Source organism: Amblyomma americanum, chromosome 8, assembly GCF_052857255.1.
Source record: "Amblyomma americanum isolate KBUSLIRL-KWMA chromosome 8, ASM5285725v1, whole genome shotgun sequence".
Lineage (NCBI taxonomy): Eukaryota > Metazoa > Arthropoda > Arachnida > Ixodida > Ixodidae > Amblyomma > Amblyomma americanum.
In genome coordinates, this window is record NC_135504.1 from 116,867,520 (window position 1) to 116,889,636 (window position 22,117).

The 22,117-nt window shown below is 47.1% G+C and overlaps 1 long non-coding RNA gene across 1 annotated transcript in view; it reads right to left on the reverse strand.

Annotated features, from left to right (window-relative positions):
- The window catches only part of LOC144100652 (uncharacterized), a 100,403-nt gene extending 79,161 nt beyond the window's left edge, over positions 1 to 21,242 (reverse strand). The window contains exon 1 of the long non-coding RNA XR_013307778.1: positions 21,140 to 21,242. This is a non-coding gene — a long non-coding RNA (uncharacterized LOC144100652). The remainder of the gene's footprint in view (positions 1 to 21,139) is intronic.
- Between the last annotated feature and the right edge of the window lie 875 nt (positions 21,243 to 22,117).

Sequence of the window (22,117 nt, forward strand, 5' to 3'; positions counted from 1 at the left end):
TTCTCCAGGTATTCCTGCCACCGGTTGGCCACCACGTGCTCCAGCACCTTGCCCACGCAGGATGTAAGCGAGATGGGACGCAGGTTGCCGATGTCCGGTGGTTTGCCCAGTTTCGGGATCAGAATTGTTCTTGCCGTTTTCCACTGTCCGGGGAGCTTGCCCGAACGCCAGCATTCGTTGAAGTAACGGGTTAGTGCCTCGATCGATGCATTGTCGAGGTTTCGTAGCATCTTGTTGGTAACGAGATCGGGGCCGGCTGCTGAGCGGGTGTTGAGCTCGTGCAGCGCTACTCGTACCTCTGACACGGTAATGTCTCGGTCGAGCCACGCGTTGGGCAGCCCCCCGTACGGCGGGTGGATTTCCGTTGGCGTGTCCGGCAGATACTTGGCTTCCAGGCTGTTGATAACGGCGTCTTTTCCTTGTTGTTGTGTGGTGGTGTGCAGGAGGCGGGCGAGGCGGTCGCGCTGGTGTGACTTGGTCTTGGTTTCGTTTAGGAGGTGCCGAAATAGATTCCAGGTGCAACCGCGATGCAGTTGCCTGTCAGCTCGGTTGCAGATTTCGTTCCATTGCTGACGGCACAGGACCTTGCAGTGGTGTTCAATGGCCCTGTTTAAGTCGGCTACCTTCTTTCTCAATTTGCGATTCCACCGTTGCCGCTTCCAGCGCGCCTGTATTGAACGTTTGGCCTCGAACAGATGGGCCAGGCGGCTATCCATGGCGATGACGTCCTCGTCCGTTTCGATGGTTTTGGTGGCCGAGTGCACAGCATCGCAAAGCTCTTCCGTCCAGGTTTCGATGTCTGTGATGTCTTGTGCTGTGGTGGGACGTCCCTTACGGAAGCCGTCCCAGTCCGTCCACTTGTGCATAATGGTGTTGCCCCGGAATTGGTTCGGTATCGTAATTTCGAGGATGTAGTGGTCGCTGCCCAGGTCGACGCCGGTGTTGTGCCACGTTACTTTGCCCGTGTGGTCGTTCTTGATGAACGTAAGGTCTGGTGTGGTGTCTCGTGCTACGGAGTTGCCGATGCGGGTGGGATGAGCGGGGTCCGTGATCAGGGCACAGTTGTGGTCCAGGATATCTTGTAATAGGTCCCGTCCCTTGGCCGTATCCTTCACGTAACCCCACGCTCGATGGGCGGCGTTGAAGTCCCCTCCGATCAGCAACGTGTTGTCTTTGGCTTGGGTGCTGGCTGTGTGTAGTAGGGTCTTGAATTTCTGTGTTTGGTGCTTGGGGTTACTGTAGATGTTGGCGATGAACAGGCTGCCTTTCCGTTGTTTGTTTGGGATGATTTCGGTGAAGGTATATTCCACCCTGCTGCGGCCGTGTTTGAGTTGGTGCTCGATGAACGTGAGCCCTTTGCGGACGAACGTGCAGACGGCCCGTCCCTCCGCCGGGCTAACATGAGCGCGATACCCAGGGAGGGTGGGGGTCACCGTCGCCGTTTCTTGCAGCAGTATGATGTCGGGTTTCTTGGTTACTGTGGTGATGTGTTGTTGCAGCACTGCTCTCTTGCTGTTGTAACTGTTGCAGTTCCACTGCCAGACCGTAAGGCCCGGTAGCGATCCTATTGTGGCTTGGGGCTGGGACATGATTGTGTCGGAGTTGGGGCTTGCGTCTCTTCTTGAAGGTATGGGTGGTTGGAGAATTGCGCCACAAAGGTGGGGCTGCGTACTATGGGCTTAAGGGTCTGTTCAATGAAGGCGAAACGCTCTTGTATGGTGCAGAAGGACGTGGTGATCAGCTCCTCCAGCCGCGCCAGGCGTTGGTCGGTGACGGCAGCCGTGCTGGCGTAGGTGTTGGCGAACGGTTCGATTTTTGCTTCGAGCTGAGTTTCCAATTGGGTCAGGTCCTTGTACTGTCGTGATGAGGTGCGTGCTCGTTTCTTGGGGGTTGGGTCAGTGGTCTGCTCCGGCTGGGGCTCGTCTTGGGTTGTATCCATTGATTGTGTGCCTTGGTGCGATGGCGTGTCGGTTTTCTGCTCGGTGATAACGGCGGGTGTACGTGTCTCGGATGACTGAGCTGGGACAGTGGCTGGCTGGGCTCGCTGTGCTTGGAGTTCTTTCTTGGCCTCGGCTAGTTCTTGGGCGAGCCGGCGCGTGGTTTCTACCAGCGTCGCGTTGGTTGCGCGGAGTTGTTCGAGTTCCTTGTAGTAGGGGCTGGTAATCCACGCCTGCCAGCTGCTCGGCGTGGTTCGGCCACTAGTGGCGCTGCTGGAGCTAGCGCTGCTGCTTTTAACTCCGCCCTTTGCGGCGTCGGCCCAGCTGACTCTGTCACGGGAGCGCGATCGCTGAACGCCGAAGCTGTTCCCGTCAGATGAGTCACGGCCGCGGGATGCGCTGCGCGAGGCATGACGGGAAGCGTGGCGTGAGGCATGGCGCGACGCGCTGCGCGACGCGCTGCGGGATCCACTACGGGACGCACTGCGCGAGCGGGAGCGTCCGAGGCGTGGAAACGAGCTTGATTCGAGTGCTTGCTTTTGCTCTTCTTCGGCGTTACGGCGTTCACATCGCCGTCGCCGTACGACGTATGGAACCTTGTATTTGGCTCTGCAGAGGCGGTCCCCGGTGGGGTGTTCTTCGCCGCAGAGCTTGCACTTGGGGACACACTTGTGGCCCTCTCTTGGATTAGAAACACCGCAGGCAAGGCAAACGCGAACGTCCGGTGTGGGGCACACGTCGCGCCTGTGGCCGACCTTGCCGCATACCTTGCAAACTTCTATTTGCTTCCTGTAGAGACTGCACGGGTAGAGCGTGGATCCGTAACGCACATACTTGGAAACCTTGATACCGTTGAACACTACGATTACTGTCGTCGTGTTTCCGATACGCTTCGCCCCCGCGGCGAGGGGGTTGTACTTGGCAACAATCTGCTGCATTATTTCGGCTTCGCTGTCCTCGAGGGCTATGCCCTTGATCACGCCCTTGACTGTGTCGTGGGCGGTCGTTCCGTACGCGCGCACCTCGTATATTTTGCCTCGGACGTTGATAGCTTGAATTCGAGCATACTTCTCCGCTCGTTCCTCGCTCGGAGTGCTGAGCATCATAATGTTCTGCTGGGTATTGGGACACGCCATATCCTCCGCTCGGTCTGCCGTCTCAATTCCCGCTGCTAGCCATGATGGCATTAGCCACGCATGCAGCTCCTGCCTTGAAAATATCGAGCCCATCGCGGGGCCGCACGACGATCTTAATTTCTTCTACAGGCATGGCGGGCATGCGAGCCGCCCGAATAACTGCGCTCCTAACGTTCTTGTTGAATTTAGGCTTCTGTCGAGAGCTCGGAGTATCGGCACGAGAAGTCGACTCACCCTGCGTTCCTTGCAGGCGTGTTCGGCTCGTGTGCCCGCCGATGTGCAGCCATCCGGGCGAGCGTCGGAATTCCTCGGGCGTAATTTCTTCTCCTTCTACTTGCACGCACATTTGGGAAACCTGGGAACCGTGCGTCAAAGCGGCGGCGGAACCCTCCATGTTGTGGCAGAAGAACAGCTGGCTAGGCCTAGCGAGCCCTGGGTTCGCTTCGGCCTAGCGTCTCCTCTTGGCGGTGAACCAGGAAAAGTCCGATGAATCGATGAAAAACGCACCTTGGATGGAAAGTCGGGTATCGGATGATAGCGGATACCTTCACGAACACAGTGGTAATAAAATCTTCGTAATCCAAACTAATCAGCACTAATCAAGAGGAACTAATCAAGAGGAAGACTAAAAACTAAAATCTTGACTTGTATTAGTGATGATTTGTAGACAGAAGCGGCGGAGTTAAATGGATCCCAGTGGGACAGAGAATTTGAAATTTTAGCCGAACGAAACAGGCGCTTCTTCTTATTAGACAGCCTGTTTAATAAACAATTCAAGCAGGCTGCAAGTCTGTTAGTTATTACTTTTCTCAGCGGCACATAAGAATTATTAAGGACGCAGTTTTAAGCTAAATATGTTGCAGTTTCAATTGATCACGCGTCCTGAAATGAGAGTAAGCATTGGTCATTAAAGGCAGCAAGTTTACGATTTACGGCCTCGAAGTTTGCATTCTGGTAGTCTTGAATATATTTGAAACTGTTATTTTGGTGGGCTGCCAAGTCATTCGGTGAAAAATGAACCATACAATAGTCCCTCAAGCCTGGAAAACAAGATATGGGAGCGAGAAGATCGCGTGAAGTTTAATAACAAGGTCTAGCAAGTTGGAGGATGAAGATGTAATTATGCTGAGTGGAAAATCATGAAAAAATTAAGAACAGCACACTAACGCAAAAAGCCATCAAACTCAATAGAAAAAGGCTCGGCATCAGAAAGCACAGTGGACCATAAAATACTTGGAAAAATGAAGCCACCTACTAAAACAACAGGAACATTTGGAAAACGAAAGGTAATCGCGAAAAGCAACATAATGGCGTTCTTCAACGAAAGGGGCACCGTATGAGACAGGACGATAGCGAATACCCAAAATCAGTTTATATGCGTTGCATATTGCAATCACTCAGTTCAGCCCTTGAGCGCGGCCGGGCAGCCACCATTGGCCTTTAGCGCAACCACGTGACGTGACGTCACGACAGCCGGAGGAAAAGCTGGGCCCCAACTGGCGCGGTCGCGCGCGGCCGCAGCCACCACCTGACTCCCGCTCCTCCCGTATTGCCGAGAAAATCGAGTGCCGCCAAGCAGTACCTCGCCCTAAAAAAAAAAAAGACCGCGCAATATGCAACGTATTCTTGGCTTAACCAAGCTAAGCCTGGCCATATTTTTAACACGCGTGCCCCGTTACGCCAATACAAGTTCTAATCTGGAAGCAACATGAACAGGAAAAGAAAAAACAGCCACTGGTATAAAAATTCTACCTTCAATTATTCACCTCTTGTCACACCGTTAATTGAGGAAACGCTTGTTACAAAGCAAAATTTCTGAGCTATGAACTTTCGCAGAAAGCAACGTTTCGGCAAAGCAAACAATGCTCACGGCACATGCATCGATAGTTGCAAAAAGTTCATCACGCTTAGACTACACATTTCGAATGTTAGCATACAAAAATGACAATGAATTCCGGGCTGCAGATTGGTAGCCACCACCCCTTACGTATACCTAACCTGTAGAAGATTAGGATGAAAGGCTGGTTACAATACGGCCTTCAGAAACGCTGTCACTAAGAAGATTGTAGCTATAACACCTATTCATGCAAAGCTAATTGTAGCGCAGTTTGAATTTATACTTTTTAGAGAGTCCAAATTAGCGTAGTTTTCACCTCGCCTGACGCGTCAGAAGAAAGTAATCGTTACTTACGCTTATGCCGTCATCGTTGAGTTTGGAACTTGAAAATTTTTTGCCTTCATTGAAAGGAGGAAAACTTCGCAATGACTGGTCTGTATTTTTATTCTAAGAAACCATCAATCTTATGCTCCCGTTCAATCGAGAGCTATGATGCCGGAATATTTAAGGCAGACGAGAGGAAATTATGATTTCTTCAGTCTCGGCACAAGACTCAGAACTGACGTGAGGCAGGCCATAATACAAGATAATCATGTCGCTGCCTACCTTCGAGGTCCGCCTGACTAACCATCAATTTAAGCTTTCACTAGCTAGGTTCTCGGCAAAGCATCGCAGGCGCTGATATTCTTCCTGAAGCGATTCACTAGCAGCACTTCTGCCTTTGACCACAGTTAGCTTTCTACCGATATCTAATAAGTGATTATGAAGTGCCTTCTCTTTTATTTCATTTACTGTGCTAATTAAAACAACCAGCTGATTCCCCTTAACATACCGGTGTCTTGAGCATGCGTATTGGGCCCAGGATTTTCCTCCACATCACCGCAAAGCAGAAGCAGCTCTTTACCAACAACAAGACGATCACTTACCAAAGAGAATAGTATTCCCGGGCGTGGGAACAACAATAAGTAGACACTGTCCGATTTACTCGCATATAGACAAGGGTCATGACTTCTCTGGGCAAAGAAACGGACGAAATTGAAGAGCCGCATCACGAAGCTGCTGCCACACCCCCTGTAAAGTTACGGAGCACGCCGTTCTTATCGACAATCAATTTTGATGGCATGGTCGATCCGGATGCCTTGTGCCCCTGTGGAGCGATCAAGCGCGGTTTTCTTGTTTTGTAGCGATAGCTACATTACGGTAGCATTTCGAGCCTTCAGAGTGGCCGCGCCACCACGATGTCACGTGGTTGGTCACGTGACCAGTGGTGCGGAGCAGCCAGAGCCGCGGCGCGCCTGCGAAACCTAGCTGCAACAGCTGTGCGCATGCGCCGTGTCAAGTGGGACGAAGATGAAAGAGGTACGCCCAGAGAAACGGAGCGGCGAAAGACTGACTTTGCAATTCAACTGAGCAAGTTCCTCTCTGCCAGCTGTAGCTATCGCGTCAGTCCAGGTGTAACCAGACCTAAACCACCGCCAATTTTTCCTTACCTTTTTTATTTCTTTTATAGACACATTTCACTGTAGCTGCAAGAGATTCAGCCACCAACTTGACATTGAGGGTCAAAATGGTAGGAGCGCGGAATTCAAATGTGGAAAATCGCCTTGTATAGGAAAATACGTGCAGGCTTAGGTCGTGTCCACATAGTTTAAGAGCGTACCTTGTTGGGCAAGTCGGTCAATCATGGTAAATACAAGGGGGGTGGTATTGCGCACAAAAAAACAAGGACAAGAAGATAACACAACAGGCGCAGACTCGCGACTAACTTTATTGACAACACGACACTCCTTTAATAGTTTCAAACTGTCACATCACACACATGTGGAAACCAAAAACTTGTCTTCATTCTGATACAGTTTGATAGAGGGGTCACTTATGCAATCTTTATCCTTCTGTTTGATACAAAACGCCTCCGCTAACTCACGCACCACTTGGTCACGGCTCCTCCTCAAAACTTTTGTATCTGTCAGCAAAGGCAGGCAAGGGTTATTGCGCGTAGCATCCGGGCATGCGCCACAATGCAGGGGAAAATTCGACCCTGTCCCTGATTTCATGGAACGCTGGTGTTCCCTTAAGCGCTCTTTCAGACATCGGCCTGTCTGACCGATGTATACCCTGCCACAGGTGAGGGGAATCTGGTATACGAAACCCGTCTGGCACCTGACAAAACGAGTGGCATGACGCTTCTCGCAGTCCGCTTTCCTCTTCACTCCGGACATGACCTGAGGGCACAATAAGGCCAACTTGCATGGGGCGGTAAAAACTACCGGCACGCCTTAGCGTTTCGCCACGTTCTTCAAGTTGTGGGAAATTCTGTGAATATACGGTAGAACCACTGGCCTCATTTCCTTAGAACGGCCACTATCCCGGCACGTCCTATCTTTCAGTTTGCGCAGAAGCTTCTCTGCCACTGCAACAATGATTGAAGCAGGAAAAACAGCCTTCGTCATCCTAATTACCTGATTATTGAGGCTCTCGTGCACCAGGTGAGCGCAAGACTTAGACAAGGCGCCCTGCAAGCAATACGTTTCGATAGCCCGTTTAACAGTCTTGGTATGTGCTGACCTGAAAGGCAACAGGTCTTTCCGTGCACGTGGTAAGTACATCCAGCAAACGTGATCTGGTGTTAAAGTCAGGTTAATATCTAAAAACTGTAGCTTGTCATGTTCCGGTAACTCGTGAGTAAAGGTCAGACCCTTCCCATGTCGTCTGAAAACCGACAAAAATTCTTCCACAATCACAGTGTGCGTCGCGCCAGGTCGATCTTTAAGAAACACTAAATAGTCATCAATGTACCTAAATATTTTCAGAGTAGTCTCACCGTCAAAATAGCGCACCAGATCACAGTCAATGCTGGACAAGATGTCAGCCAGTACAGGTGCCACACAGGAACCAATGCAAATTCCTTTGCGCTGAACAAGGACCTGATCGTTAAAAGATACAAAGGTAGAACCAAGATAAAACTCAAGTAAAGACATAAAATTGTTCAGCGTTATACCGCAGGCATTCTGAAAAGCTATTACACCCCTATCTTCAATACAATTGACCTGACGGAGCAAAACAGGGCATCGTGGGGTATTGAAAAGAACAGGTTTTCAACGTCAATTGAAAAGGCGTAGCCTACAGGTGGAGCATCCTGTAGGTAGACGACTATATCATCCGCGTTCCTAGTCAAGAATGGGTCTCCCACTACCACCATTTTCAAACACTTTTGAATAAACACACTTACTTCACGCTGCCAAGTACCTCTTTCACTTACTATGCACCTAAAGGGCTTGTCAAAATTATGTGTTTTAACAGTGAAAAACAGTTCTAAGCTATCGCGCTTGGCGTTAATAACTGCTCTAGACAGTTTATCTAAAGCAAGGTCCTTGCACAGCACAGAAGCTTGGGTCTTTACCTTTGACGGTTTCACCTTCTTCCGAACAAAGTTCTTCTCGACTGCTTGAGCAGCTTTTTCACCTAATATCCCCGAAGGCAGGACGACGAAGCCTCCCTCTTCATCAGCTTGCAGAAGGGCCAAGCCGTTGTCGTGGAACCGGCGACATGGCAATGCCCATCTCAACTGTTCTGCTGTTAATGCAGGTTTTATCTGCGTGCCAGACTGCTGGAGGAACGTCTTCGGAGCCTACCTTCATGGACGACGTGTGCCGGCTCAAGGATGAAAATCACCGTCCTTTTTTCAAGCCCGAAAATCAAGTGTGCCCAGCTACCGACAAAGCCGCACTTTTTTCAACGTTGTGTTTGCAACAGTGTGCACTGGGCGTAAACGATCTTCGGCTACAAATGCTGCGAAGCGGCACTTCACCAGCGGGGCGTGGAACCGGCGACATGGCAATGCCCATCTCAACTGTTCTGCTGTTAATGCAGGTTGGTTTTCATCATCGTTCTCTTACCCGCCAAGCTTTTTTGCTGCCGGTTCCACCCCACACGTTGTTTTTGACTGTGTCATCACAGCGAAATTATGTGCGGCCGCGAAATGTTCATGTTAGACGGCAACTATCTCTGTTTCGTAATCCTGCATTTTACTTTTTCCTATTGCTGGTGTGTTGCGGAGATGTTGAATTGAACCCAGGTCCCTCTGAACAGCTGACTCAATTACTCGAAGGCCAAAAAAATATGATGTCGAAATTAACATCAATAGAAGCAAAACAAAACCAGATTACAACGGAAATGAATGATTTGAAAGAGCGTCTATGCTCTCTTGAAAAGCAGCTTACAAAAATAGATGACATGAGCAAAGCAATAGATTCTATTTCAGTAGAACAGCGCCAGGACCATGAAGCGCTGAAGTTTCTCAATGCCAAAATTGAAGATTTAGAAAACAGAGGAAGGCGGAATAACCTGATCATTTTTGGTTCCGAGGACTCTGAAAACGAAACCGCTGCCAAGTCAGAAGAACTTGTTCTTAGTCTATGCGCCTCCGAACTTTCACTTCCCTCATTGGCAATTGAACGCGCTCACAGGCTAGGTAAATTCGAAGCTGGCAAAGATCGGCCTGTCATCTATCGGCCTGTCAAAGATCGGCTACGCAAAAAGAAACAAACAGGATGGAAAGAAACCAGTGCTAAAGTTCGATACGCTGCACTTAAACGGAAAACGTTATCAGTATGATAGCGATTCAGGGGGTGTGGTCGAGCTGTGAACACTGGGCTCGTCCCTGAAAACAAGGCCGCTGAGTTTGCTGCTCATAAACTGCCAGAGCATTAAAAATAAAATTGATGAATTATGTCTTCTCGTTCAATCTACAAATCCATCAATTGTTCTTGGTACTGAGTCATGGCTCGATTCGTCTGTCTTGAATTCTGAGGTTTTCCCTTCCGGATATCAGTGTTTTCGTCGCGACCGTTGCACAAGAGGCGGGGGTGTGTTCATTCTCGTTGCTTCGGGAATACCATGTGTAATGTTAGACTCTTCTACTGTTACGGAGTCTGTGTTTTGTAAATTAAGATTATCGAATGGAAAAAGCCTGAAAATTGGGGTATTCTACCGCCCACCTGGTTCATCGCGAGCAGAATTTGAGCACCTATCAAGTATTCTCGACACTGTTGACGGTGATCCTATCTTGTTGGGCGGGGACTTCAACCTCCCTGGCATAGATTGGTCAGACAGTTCCCCGAGAGACAGTGCTCAAGGTTCCTTGTACTCGACATTTTTTTATTTAATTGATTCATTCAGGTTCCATCAGTACATTCATGATGCGTCTCGCAATGATGGCTCTGGGAATATTCTTGATCTATTGCTGTGCAATACCCCGATCGTTATAACAGATGTTAGAGTACTGCCGGGAATAAGTGATCACAATATAGTGATAGCCGACATTTCAATTGGAAATGTGTCAGTCGCAAAGAAACTCGCGCGAAAGGTCTATGTATTTAGTAAGGGAAATTATGAGAGCATTAACATAGAGTTAGAATCATATTTTTTGGTTTTCGATACTTTGGCTGATGAACTTAGTACTGAGCAGTTATGGACCATTCTAAAAGAAAAACTCTTACAGCTACAAGACATGTTCATCCCCACGCAAAATATATCTCCTAGAAGAGCTAAAAACAAACCATGGTTCAACAGCCAGTTACGCGCTCTCACGAAAAGAATAAAGCGAGTTTATCTGAAACTTAGAAAAAGGCGTTGCCCTGGGAATCTAGCTGAACTAAAAAGGTTGAAATTTGAGTTTAAATCGCTAGCAGGAACAGCGAAACTTTCTTACTTTTCTTCACTTGGAGACAGGCTGGCACAGGATTCCAAGCAATTCTGGAAACATGTTCGCAGTCGCGGCAAAGATGACTGCTCGGTACCAACGATAAAAAGTGGCGATACGCTCATTGAAGACGACGCATGTAAGGCTGACACCTTTAGTAAATATTTCTTGTCGGTATTTACTTCATCCCACTCGCGAGCTTTACAGATTCCAGCAAGTGCTGATCTGATGCCAGAAGTTATCTTTAGTACAGCAGGAATTCGCAAGTTATTGCGCAATGTGAACCCGTCGGTTGCAAGCGGCCCAGATGATTTACCAGCAGCAGTTATCAAAAATTGCGCTGATACATTGTCATTGTATTTTACACGATTATTTGAAAAGAGTTTGCAAGAAGGCACTCTGCCGAAAGACTGGAAATTGGCTCGCGTTGTGCCTATCCATAAAAGTGGACCGAGAAATTTGTTAGAAAACTATAAGCCAGTGTCTCTAACAAGTATAGCTTGCAAGACAATGGAGCATGTAATTTACAGTTCTATCATGTCGCACCTCGTTAAACACAATTTGCTTAACCCTGCTCAGCACGGATTTCGCCAAGGTTTGTCTTGCTCTACACAGTTGGTTGAGTTTACTTATGATATCGCAGTTGCTATTGATAAACAGAAAGTTATTGATTGCATTTTTTTGGACTTCCAGAAGGCATTTGATATTGTTGCGCATGATCTCCTTGTTTCTAAATTACGCAGCTACAATTTGAATGAAAGAGTCATTGTATGGATCTCTGAATACCTATCCCTACGGCAACAGTGTGTAGTTGTTGGTGGTCGCTCCTCGAACTATGGTTCTGTCACTTCAGGCGTCCCCCAGGGCTCTGTTCTGGGGCCACTTCTTTTTTTGTTGTATATAAATGATATTAATGCTGATGTTACTTCTTCGTTCAGAATGTTCGCAGACGACTGCTTGATTTATAGAATTATAGATAGTTCACTTGATGTGCAAAGCCTGCAAAACGACTTAGATAAGATAGCCATGTGGTGTAATGATTGGGACATGACTTTGAATACTAAAAAGTGTGTACACGTCACCTTTTCGAGGAAGCGTTCCTACCCTGCTTATATCTACACTATAAACCATGCGGCCTTGAAAAAAAGAACAGAATTTTAAATACTTAGGCGTTTATCTTACTGCTGACCTGAGGTGGTCAAAGCATGTTAATTTCGTCGTAAAGAAAGCTGCTGGTATATTAGGTTTGTTAAGAAGAAATTTCAGCCACCTTCCACAGCATCTCAAAGAACAGCTATATTTTACTCGCGTCCGCACAGTACTCGAATATGCATCAGTGTGCTGGGACCCGCACACACAAGAACTTATTGACAAATTGGAAAAAATTCAAAATAGGGCAGTCCGCTTTGTACTTGGAAACTATTCCAGGACACTCAGTGTCTCGGAAAGCAAAATGAATCTTCAGTGGCCAGAACTTAAAACTCGAAGAAGAAACCTGAGATTAAAATTTTTGCATAACATTTTCTATTCCAAGACTGGCATAGACGGATCAAAATATTTGAAGCCACCTTTCTATGTCTCGAAGCGAAGGGACCACAATTTAAAGCTTCATGAATTTCCTTTTAAAGGTGACGTACTCCGTTATTCGTTTTTTCTGCGAACAGTTCGCGAATGGAATGCTTTGCCGCCACATATTGTTAATGTTCTACCTAATGATGCCTTTTTTCACGCGTTAAGTGCATGATTTTTTGTTTTTTGAATGTGAAAGTGCCCCCCTGCTGTTATGCTGAAAGGCGATGCAGGTACCAAATAAAAAAACAAAAATAGACTTCTTTCACTGATGTCTTCCATGAAATCAGGGACGGGGTCGAATTTACCCCTGCATTGTGGCGCATGCCCGGATGCTACGCGCAATAACCCTTGCCTGCCTTTGCTGACAGATACAAAAGTTTTCAGGAGGAGCCGTGACCAGGTGGCGCGTGAGTTAGCGGAGGCGTTTTGTATCAAACAGAAGGATAAATATTGCGTAAGTGACCCTTCTATCAAACTGTATCAGAATGAAGACAAGTGTTTGCTTTCCACATGCGTGTGATGTGACAGTTTGAAACTATTAAAGGAGTGTCGTGTTGTCAATAAAGTTAGTCGCGAGTCTGCGCCTGTTGTGTTATCTTCTTGTCCCTGTCTTTTTGTGCGCAGCACCACCCCACTTGTATTTATCGTGTCCACATATGTGGACACAGTGCCTGAAGGGTCCTGCGTTGCAGCTTGGCCCATAACACAAGCATAGCTTTGTGTTAAAAACCTTTTGTTGCCTTTCAGTGATGGAGCGCTCACCATGCGTGGTGGCGAAATTTATTGACGTTTCACTTCATTCCCGCGCATCCGAAGTAAGCAGGGCGCCAAACACTGGACATGAAGAAACCTGGACAAAGAAACAGACGAAATTGAAGAGCTGCAGCACGAAGCTGCTCCCAAGCCCCCCGATTCTTGGACAATCCCCCTATGTGGGCATGTGCCATAGTATGTGGACAACAACAACAACCCACGCCTCCTCATGTGCGCTGGAGGTCTCAGCATGGGGGTATAGATTCGTTTTCAATATTGGTAGGGTACCTAAAAGCCTCCAAGACCCCTTTACTTTGAACGCTTATCATAGCGCGTTGTGTTTGTCGGCAGCGGCTCGGCGTAGTGGCGGTTCTTTGCGATCGTCTGCGGGTCTTCAGTGCTCGGTCGGCCATGCTCCTCCATCGGCCATTATCATGAAGAATGCTTCAGCATGCTTCAGTCGTCCAACGCCCTCCTTGTACAATCATTGTTTTCAACACCTGTTAGCAATAACCCCATTTCATACCTCACTTGCTCGAAAAAAACTGCGCATAGTGGGTAGAAAGAAATGAAAATGCAAATTTGTTTTTCAGGAAAGGCAATGGCGCTGTACCTCTCATACCTCGGCGAACACCCGAACCGCACCGTAAGGGAAGGAAAGAAGAAGGGAAGAAAGAGGTTCAGTAGGGCGGTCTGCGGGAGATTTCGACTATCTGGGGATTATTAACGCGCACTGATATCGCACAGCACACGGACGCGTTTTTGCGTTTCGCCTACACCGAAACGCGGCCGCCGTGGTCGGGTTCGAACCCGAGTACTCCGGCTCAGTAGCCAAGCACTATAGCCACAAAGCCACAGCGGGGGGCTGGCAGATATCGCCGCTTTGACATTTTCGGCATTAAGGCGCATTGTCCACGTTTGTGGACTCGCCACTTTTAACGTCTAACGCAGTAGTTTTTTAGAAGCGAGAAGCTTCACTACGCTAGGTAAAGAAGTCGTCGCGTAGGCCGGATAATGACCTTGAACGACCTTCAGCCCAACCACGTTGGCGGTGTATGACCATATGTGGTACAGTTACGGTGTCGAACCCTTGACCCATAACCTTTACTTTTACATTTAACCTTAAGAACATCCGATAGGGTGATGTGAAGTTACGTGATGACATTCGATCAGGTGGTCCTTAGACCGTGATACCACGTCATAGACATTTGGTTTTGTAGGTATATGTCGAACGGCTGTCGCAAGCACGTAGCCAAGCTGCCATGGGCGAGCGTCGGACGTTTAGCAAGCGTCCTTCCTTTTCGCTGAATTCCAGGATTGGCCAAGCTAAGCCACTGCCATTTTTTTCGTCTATGACAACAAAAATTTCTGTGTCGTTCCTACATTAACCTACTGACATATTACGAACGCTAAGTTGCATCATTCACTGCCACTCGAAAAGACAGCGTGCAAAAATAAAAGGTACTGACTCGTGCCGCCAAAAAAAAAAACGCCGTAATGCGGACCGCTTTTTATTGGATGAAACTTTATTGATCTAAAAGATCAATGGGGCGGGATCATTTTTTGCAAAACACATTTCGCTGTAGCGCTGCAAGAGATGGCGCCACAAACTTGGCAGGGAAGGTCAAATGTTAAGAACGCTGAATTAAAAGGTGGAAATTCGCCTTTTATACGAAAATGCATGCAGGCTTAGGTCGGGTTCACAAATGCGGACACGGCACTTGATATGTCTAGCGGCACAACTTGGCCCATAACACAAGCATAGCTTCGTGTTAAAAACCTTTTGTTGCATTTCAGCGATGGAGCACAAATTCATAAGTTATATACCCTCGGACAGTAAACAATTCGGGCTGGATATTGAAGTAGCAGTGCATATCTGTTTACAAAGCTGTTTTTCCGACTTCGATTTGCTCTCAAACGAGCTGCACGCGAAGCTTGCTCCCGGCATCAAGCATCAAGCGCAGCTTTCCAGCTGTTCACCAAGTTCGCGACCATGGTACGCGCCTATAGTACTGAACAGCGAGTAAATCAATAGCGATGTGGTTAGGTGGCTCGGATGACACCGCAGCCGTATACAGGCGCAGACGGCAAACAAAATGCTGTTATTAACGCAAACACTTAATTGTGCAAAGTCATGCTCGCTTACAGAAACATCCCCGCAGCGGCCACAGCGGAAAGTATGCTCGGTAGCCATTGCATTTCAGACTCAATCCCAGTGTCTCTAGCGGGAATTTTAGATGTGAGGGAGAAGTTTGAAGATTAAACAAGAAAGATATACTGACTAAAATCTGAAATGTTATAGAAATAGTGGCCGTTTATTACATTGTGCCCAGACATTTCCAGGGATTGCGAGGCCTCTTGACTAAACGGAGGGTGCAAGATCTCAACGGAACCGCACATAAATGTCTCGAGGTCTTGTTTTCGCCTCAAAAATAACGATAGTGTCTTGAGCTGATGGTCAAATGTAACAACAGTAATGGCCCACACTTGCAAGATTTGAATTTTACAGCGGTAATTTCTGAAGATCAGCGTCCTGTGCAACGTGGGGGGAGCTGTGTAAATGAAAGAGGTTTGCACATTTTCTGACATTGGCTGCACTTACACGTTGGCGAGCTAGCCACACCATTGCGGAACCCTTTGTATCGTACCAGTATTTTCCACACCACGGGCAGCAAATGTGAAACGTGGAATAAGTGTAATGTTTTATCTTGAGTCTTAAAGGATTTGCCGCGGCAAAAAAACCATTGTTGCGCTTCGGAACCTATATTTTTGAAATTACAAATCCACATTCGCCCCAATTTCATCCGACGTGTACAGAGCGTATTCCATGTAAAAAGTCCCACATTGCAATTCCCACAACTCCTTTGGCCTGCGAATGGTTCATATGCGAGCGATAAGGAGCTCGTTTTGGCTATATAGGAGCCTATATTAGCTGTAACGACTTTGATGGCGCGAAAGACGAAATTTATACGAGCTTGGCACATTATGCAAATAATATGGAACTAGCGTGTGAAGTACACACAAGGAAAAATCACTTGAACAACATATAAAGACGCACGGGTATATCTCTCTATTTGCCGTATCATGCAGACTCCACTTCACATTGGTACTTACTCGCCGTTCACATGGACGGATATGAATTATGGCGGCCCATTTTTTGTACATATGAGGGAACTGTAAGAGTATTTGGTAGGCAGTATTTCTGTTTGGCACGCGACAGAATTCTTTTTGATTCGCCTTTCGTCTTTAGTGGAAATGACTGGAGATCACTGAGATTGTGATAAAGCAAATGTTCTGAGGCTGAGCTATATTCTAACAAGCAGAGTGCGCTTCTTTCTAAACAATTGCCATAAAGGAAATTTTTCAGTGCATTACACTTGAAGGAGTCACGCAATGGGCGACGTGGAGATAAGCGCCCGAAATACGAGTAGAAGTAAGCCCGTTTGCTAGCTGCTGCACGTAAAATTTCTCAATTTTTGGGTGTTATCTACTGGTTGGAAACTTCTCACCCATGTAATTCTATCTCCAACCTCCAGATCAGTGAGCGCTTTGTCACTTCCTCTGAGCATACATTGCCCGATATATTGAAAACGTGCACACACAGCAGCACCACAGACGTGAAACCAATATGCCTCTTTGCTACTGTAGCTTTTTATACATGATTATTTTTGTCTATGACAGATAAACCAAAGCATAGTGGGAATAAGTCCATGATTAGCTTAAGAGTTTTAAGTGAAGCACCTACTAGTTCAAGCCCAGCTTATGCCCGCATCACTGTGCCATCAAACTCACTGCCGTTACATTGGCTGTGCCATTCGAATACTGGGGCAAAATGCAGGATGCCCGGAACTTAACAAATCTGTGTCTCTCCCCTAGCTCTCGTGACGCACTTAGACATATGAACTAATAACATTGAAGCATGAAATTTATCTCTGGATGCGCCTCCAGTTTGGTTAGGTTATGTAGAGCCAATCTGAGTCACCACTTGGATGACACCTCATATGCTATGCCAACTATCGCGAAAGTGACTGTACTTAATCACAATGTCTGACTGTTTTCATTCTTTTATTGTTCCACAGAGCATATTTTCCTTGTGAAACTATAGACTATCATACCTATTTTTAGTGCATTTTCATTGCACTTTTTATGGCACTTCATAAGCATTTTATACTTTGCCAGACGTACACTGATCGCGCATAGAATAATTTCTAATCGCGCATAGAATAGTTTCTATTTGTATTAATTTGTAATTGTACATTTCCTTCGCATCGCAAGGGAACGCTACGGTGATGTCATACACTGTGCCGGCTTTCACTTCGTGCAGAAATCCTACAGAAGCAGAGCTTCCTCTTTTCACGTTACCTCACAGACGGCGCGTGCATTTTTAATGGACGGATGTTCAGCCGGCTATCTTTCCGCGATGAAGTATGAACAAATGTAACCAACCGTCTAATGCAGCGTTGCAGGAACAGCGAAAAAACTTGTGCACTTCGCTGAAGCTTCTTTAGTTTTATCAATAGCTACAATGATGTTTGTAATTGAATCAACGACGGCCACTTTTGCACATTCTATGGGGGAAAAGAAATATGTCAATGAAAAATAGACGATCCAGCACCCTGAGCTTCGCATCATCATCATCAGCTTGACTACATGCATTGCAGAATAAATGCCTCTCTAAGCTCATTCCATTTACCCTGCCCTGTGCCAGTTGCAGCCACATTCCCCGCATCCTCCTACCTAACCTTCTGCCACCCCCTGCTACGCTTGCCTTCTCTTGGAATCCATTTCCTTCCCTTAAGGACCATCGATTATCCTCCCTTCTCATGCCCTCCCCCAATTTCCATACTTTCCTCTTGATTTCGACTAAGATATCATTAACCCACGTTTGTACTCTGACCCACTCTGCCCTCTTCCTGTCTCTTAACGTCCCACCTATTTTGCCTTCTATAGCTAGCTGCGTTGTCGTTAATTTGAACACTTTGTATTCGGAAGCGGGACAGGGGCTGAAAGCCGCCGGCCTATGCACCTGTGCATTAATGCAACAATATTGTAGGTCAACGCCAATGCGTATTGCTCTCATGATCATCATACTGACTATGCACACTGCACAGCAAAGGACTTTCCCATGTCTTGATTAACTCTGCCCTTTGCCAGCTGCGGTCATCGAATCCCCGCAAACTTATATTCTGCCCGTCTAATTGTTCATGCTTTGCATCTCATCTCTTGCGACTTAACAAAGCAATACTCTACTGCCGTGTTTCTGCCACAGTGTTGTCCACGCCAACGCATGCAGTGCGCCTCTTCCACTACCGCCAGATTGATCAAAGCGTTAATATAAGATTGAGTAGCGTCACTTGACGAAGAATGTGATGTGCAATACACAGCGCGAGTGTGTTGTAGTCTAGTTCTCTCGCGCAGTAGCCAGCGAAGTTGATTTCTTCGTGCCGCCGCAAGCTCGAGTACAAGTCGCCGATATTTGATTTATTTTATTGCACTCGGCATAAGCCAACAACCACCGCAAGCACCCAAACATCGCAAGATCTTGCGGGGGTTTACCTATGAGAATAGTGCTTTTACACTAAAATGCTCAACGAGATATTGTGCCTTGGCCGGTCCCATTGGCATTGTCGGACGCAGGGGAAGAAAACATTGGTCAAGCAGATATGGGTCGCCGAAACTATGTACGTGTGGGGGTCGCCCAGGAAGGCGACCGCGGTCACATTTATTGAGCGCTGTCGAAGAAGAGACAGCAGCGACAGCGTCCGGCCCTGGTCAAGGTTGCGAGTGCTCTGGGACGTGCCGCCACCGGAAGTCAGGGTGGGAGAGCCAATGGAATCCATGTAGGGGGATGCGGTTGCGTGTTCGAAGCCGGGTCGTCAAATCTGTCGGAGCTAAGGAGAGGAAGGACCAGCTCCGATAGCGATGAGGTTCGAACTCATGGCAAAAGATAGCGAGGCGTTCTCCAGACAAACGGTGAGGGCAAGCAAACACTGGAGGTCTCGATGTCACGATGTGGTGAGTGATCGAGTGATTCTCCGGTGACGCATTCAAGGTGACGATTGGATGGCATGCCATTGTACGGTCACAGATGTCAAGCTCGAAGCACGATCCCGCTGTATGGCTGTTCCAGGATGACATCGCCATAAGAAGCCTCGTTAGCAGCCCCATGTAGAATTGGCTTCAGCATCTGCATGACAGAGAAACCACCTCTGAGTACCCTGACCCTTCAAACGACTGTTTCAAGAAAGAAAGAACCACAGGTCAGAACATGTAGAGCACCGACATAGTTCCGATGAGTGCCTGAAATTTCTTTTCTAACTATGAAGAAGCCGCCATCTCCACGTCGTTGTGTTAAACAAGATAAGTATTGTTAACTGTTGAAATTGCGAGGGTCGAAAACTGTGATTGTGCGTAACTGTGCGGCAGACTCCACTGCAGATGAACTTGTGAACCGTCGTTACCGTGACCTCTACGTCTGAGCGGACCTCCTCACTCGAGCACCCAGAACAGAGGCGTAACAGCTTCGGTTTCTGACCCGCCTGTAGATAACTGGAACGCACGCAATTAGACCTAACGTTTAGTGTTGAAATCGAACAACCACATTTCTTTTCTTGTGTTTTTCGTGGGTATTTCTTCTCCTATTGTTGTTTGTTCATTAACCAACAGGCTTACTAAATGCTCTCTTCTGCAGCCTACTCACCCTCTGTGGGACGCTGACCGAAGGTCATGCGTTTGCTTCGTGGGCCACACTAGGTTGCCGCACTAAGCACATCGTGGCAAGGGGTTGTCAAACTGCTGCATGCTGCGGTGGCGCTACTCGTGCAGCGACCACTGCTGAGACCAGCCGCCTGCAATATGGTCATTTGAGACGGTATGTTACATTGGATTATCCACAACTGGGGAAATTCTTTTTCACGCACATTGCTGCGTTGTGTTGGGACTTACGGCGCCTAAGTCTGAACGGTCGACACGTGCCAACCAAAGCATGACACTGGTAGTTTTTCAAAACATAATCTTTGAGAAGCCTTAAGTGACCTGATAAGCCCCATTTATATCGCATTTATACGGCAGGTGCATGGTGCCCTTCGTGCGTGAGCACAAGGGTGTAGGCCATGTTTAGCTGAGAACACACACACACACTGCAACATCTGTAAAGCTGAGTTAGTTGGAACATCACATTAGTTTAAAGCAGCGCGAAAGACAGGCAAGGAAGTCGAAATGCCAATCTGAGGCAGAGACCGATATTGAGCAGCCGTCTCAACTTCCTGCTTGTCTGAGTCCTTCACGCAGTTTTGTGCACCAATACACACATTAAACTTTGATGTGCTGATGGGTTCGAATAAATGTCGATGGAAAACAATTATATATATTTTTTCAGTACAGACCTTTGGTTATTGATTTTATATATCGTGGTTAGGAGAAGCATATTAAGATAACTTTCTCATGAGCAGAACTGAACTTGTAGGTAATAACTCATACAAAGGTAGCCTTGAACTCACAATGGGCATATACACTGTCGCCAGACAGCAGCACTATTGAACCTACTCTGGACAGATGAGTGTAAAATAATATTTCGCTTGTGTTTCATGTAATACATCCTCACGAAAACATATCTTTGGCACTGACGCAAAGCTTCATGCAGTAACTGATTAATTCTTTCTGAAACAGTCCAAAAGGCAATGCACATAAATACAAATTACAAGTTGCTTTTGTCCCTTCTTTGCATAACCGGTGTTCTCAAAGTCGCTTAGCTGAAAGTTCTGTTTCACTAACCGCTTTTACTACGCATTCCTGATATACGATCGGGAAGCGGTATTTTGGAACCCTGAGAAGTATAGCGCTGACTCTCTGAACTTTTTGAAGGGAGCACAGTCCCGTAAATCCTACTTTTGGCAGCACATGACGATAGTAATTTTTCTGACCTGACTAAAGCGGTGCTTAAGAGAAGGCCTGACAATCCGCCGCAATCCCTACTGTCAAAATGCATTACTCCAAGTTTTTAGTTTTCCGGCCAAGCAACGCAGTCATCGTCACTTGTTTCAATAAGGTGCTATGGCAGCCAGTAGAATTCAAGTAACGCTTTCTCTCTGGATGAAATCGTTACTCCTCAAGAAACCTGAATCCATCCTGCTCAACTCCCTGCCAAGTGTAAGCCTGAATAAAAACTTGAACTTCTCCCGAAGATGTCTCCCCTCTCACTCACCCCATGCCGACCCGAGATGAAGCAACAGAGGAGGGCGCCAAGCTCAGAGCAGACAAAGCGACATACTCAGCCCGGAGCGGGATGCCACATCCGGGAGGCCGGAGGTACCCTGCAAAGGTAAAGCCTTTAATCATTTGTGTGCGTAAACCATAATCAACTTTGACCACAGCAATACATGTAGAGGTCGAAACATTCGAGACAAAATTCCCCAGAGGCCACAGATTGGGTTTTTCCTTTGCACACTCGGAATTTAAACAGACACATGTAGAGATCTCGCAAACTCAGATCCCGAAGCAGTTCCGAGATTGGAGCATAAATGCAGGAATGATATTTCATGTGTGCATTGAGGGGGACATCGACATGTTCACACGGAAAGTACATTTGTACAATGGGCGCACAGAAGCATAGGAATTATAAAAAACACTTAATTTCAGCGGCCGACACCAGGTCCTGTCTAAATTATCCCGGTTATTTTTATGCGAGGTGCACCCCACTAATTTCATTGAGCAGTAGATAGGACTGGAGTCAGGTAAAGTAAAAATAATTTGATTTTGCAAAACAAACGAAATTTCATCCATCTCTGTAAGTTATGTGCTGTTCGGTCTTGACGAGCAGAGTTGGCTCAATTAAGCCATGTGTAAGAAAGCCTAACTTTTTTGCCTTCGCCACAGCAGATACACAGGGCGGCAACCGTGACTAATGCAAACTGGATCTATTTGGGCCCTACAATCTTGGTCGAAGTGAAGGAGAACAACTGGCCCATTTATTCCGCGATATCATTGTAAGCGTTTTTTTAAATGCGTAAGCATTGTGTGGCTATATAGGCGGTTTCGGTGTCGACTAGATAATCTCGGTGCTATAACAGAGGAACTACCCGAACGACGTGGACTGGAACTTGTGTGCACTGTAAGCGAAGAATACAGCATCAAAAAGCTTAAACCAGTAAAAAAGTATGGTCGATGTGGTTTAATCAGGTAA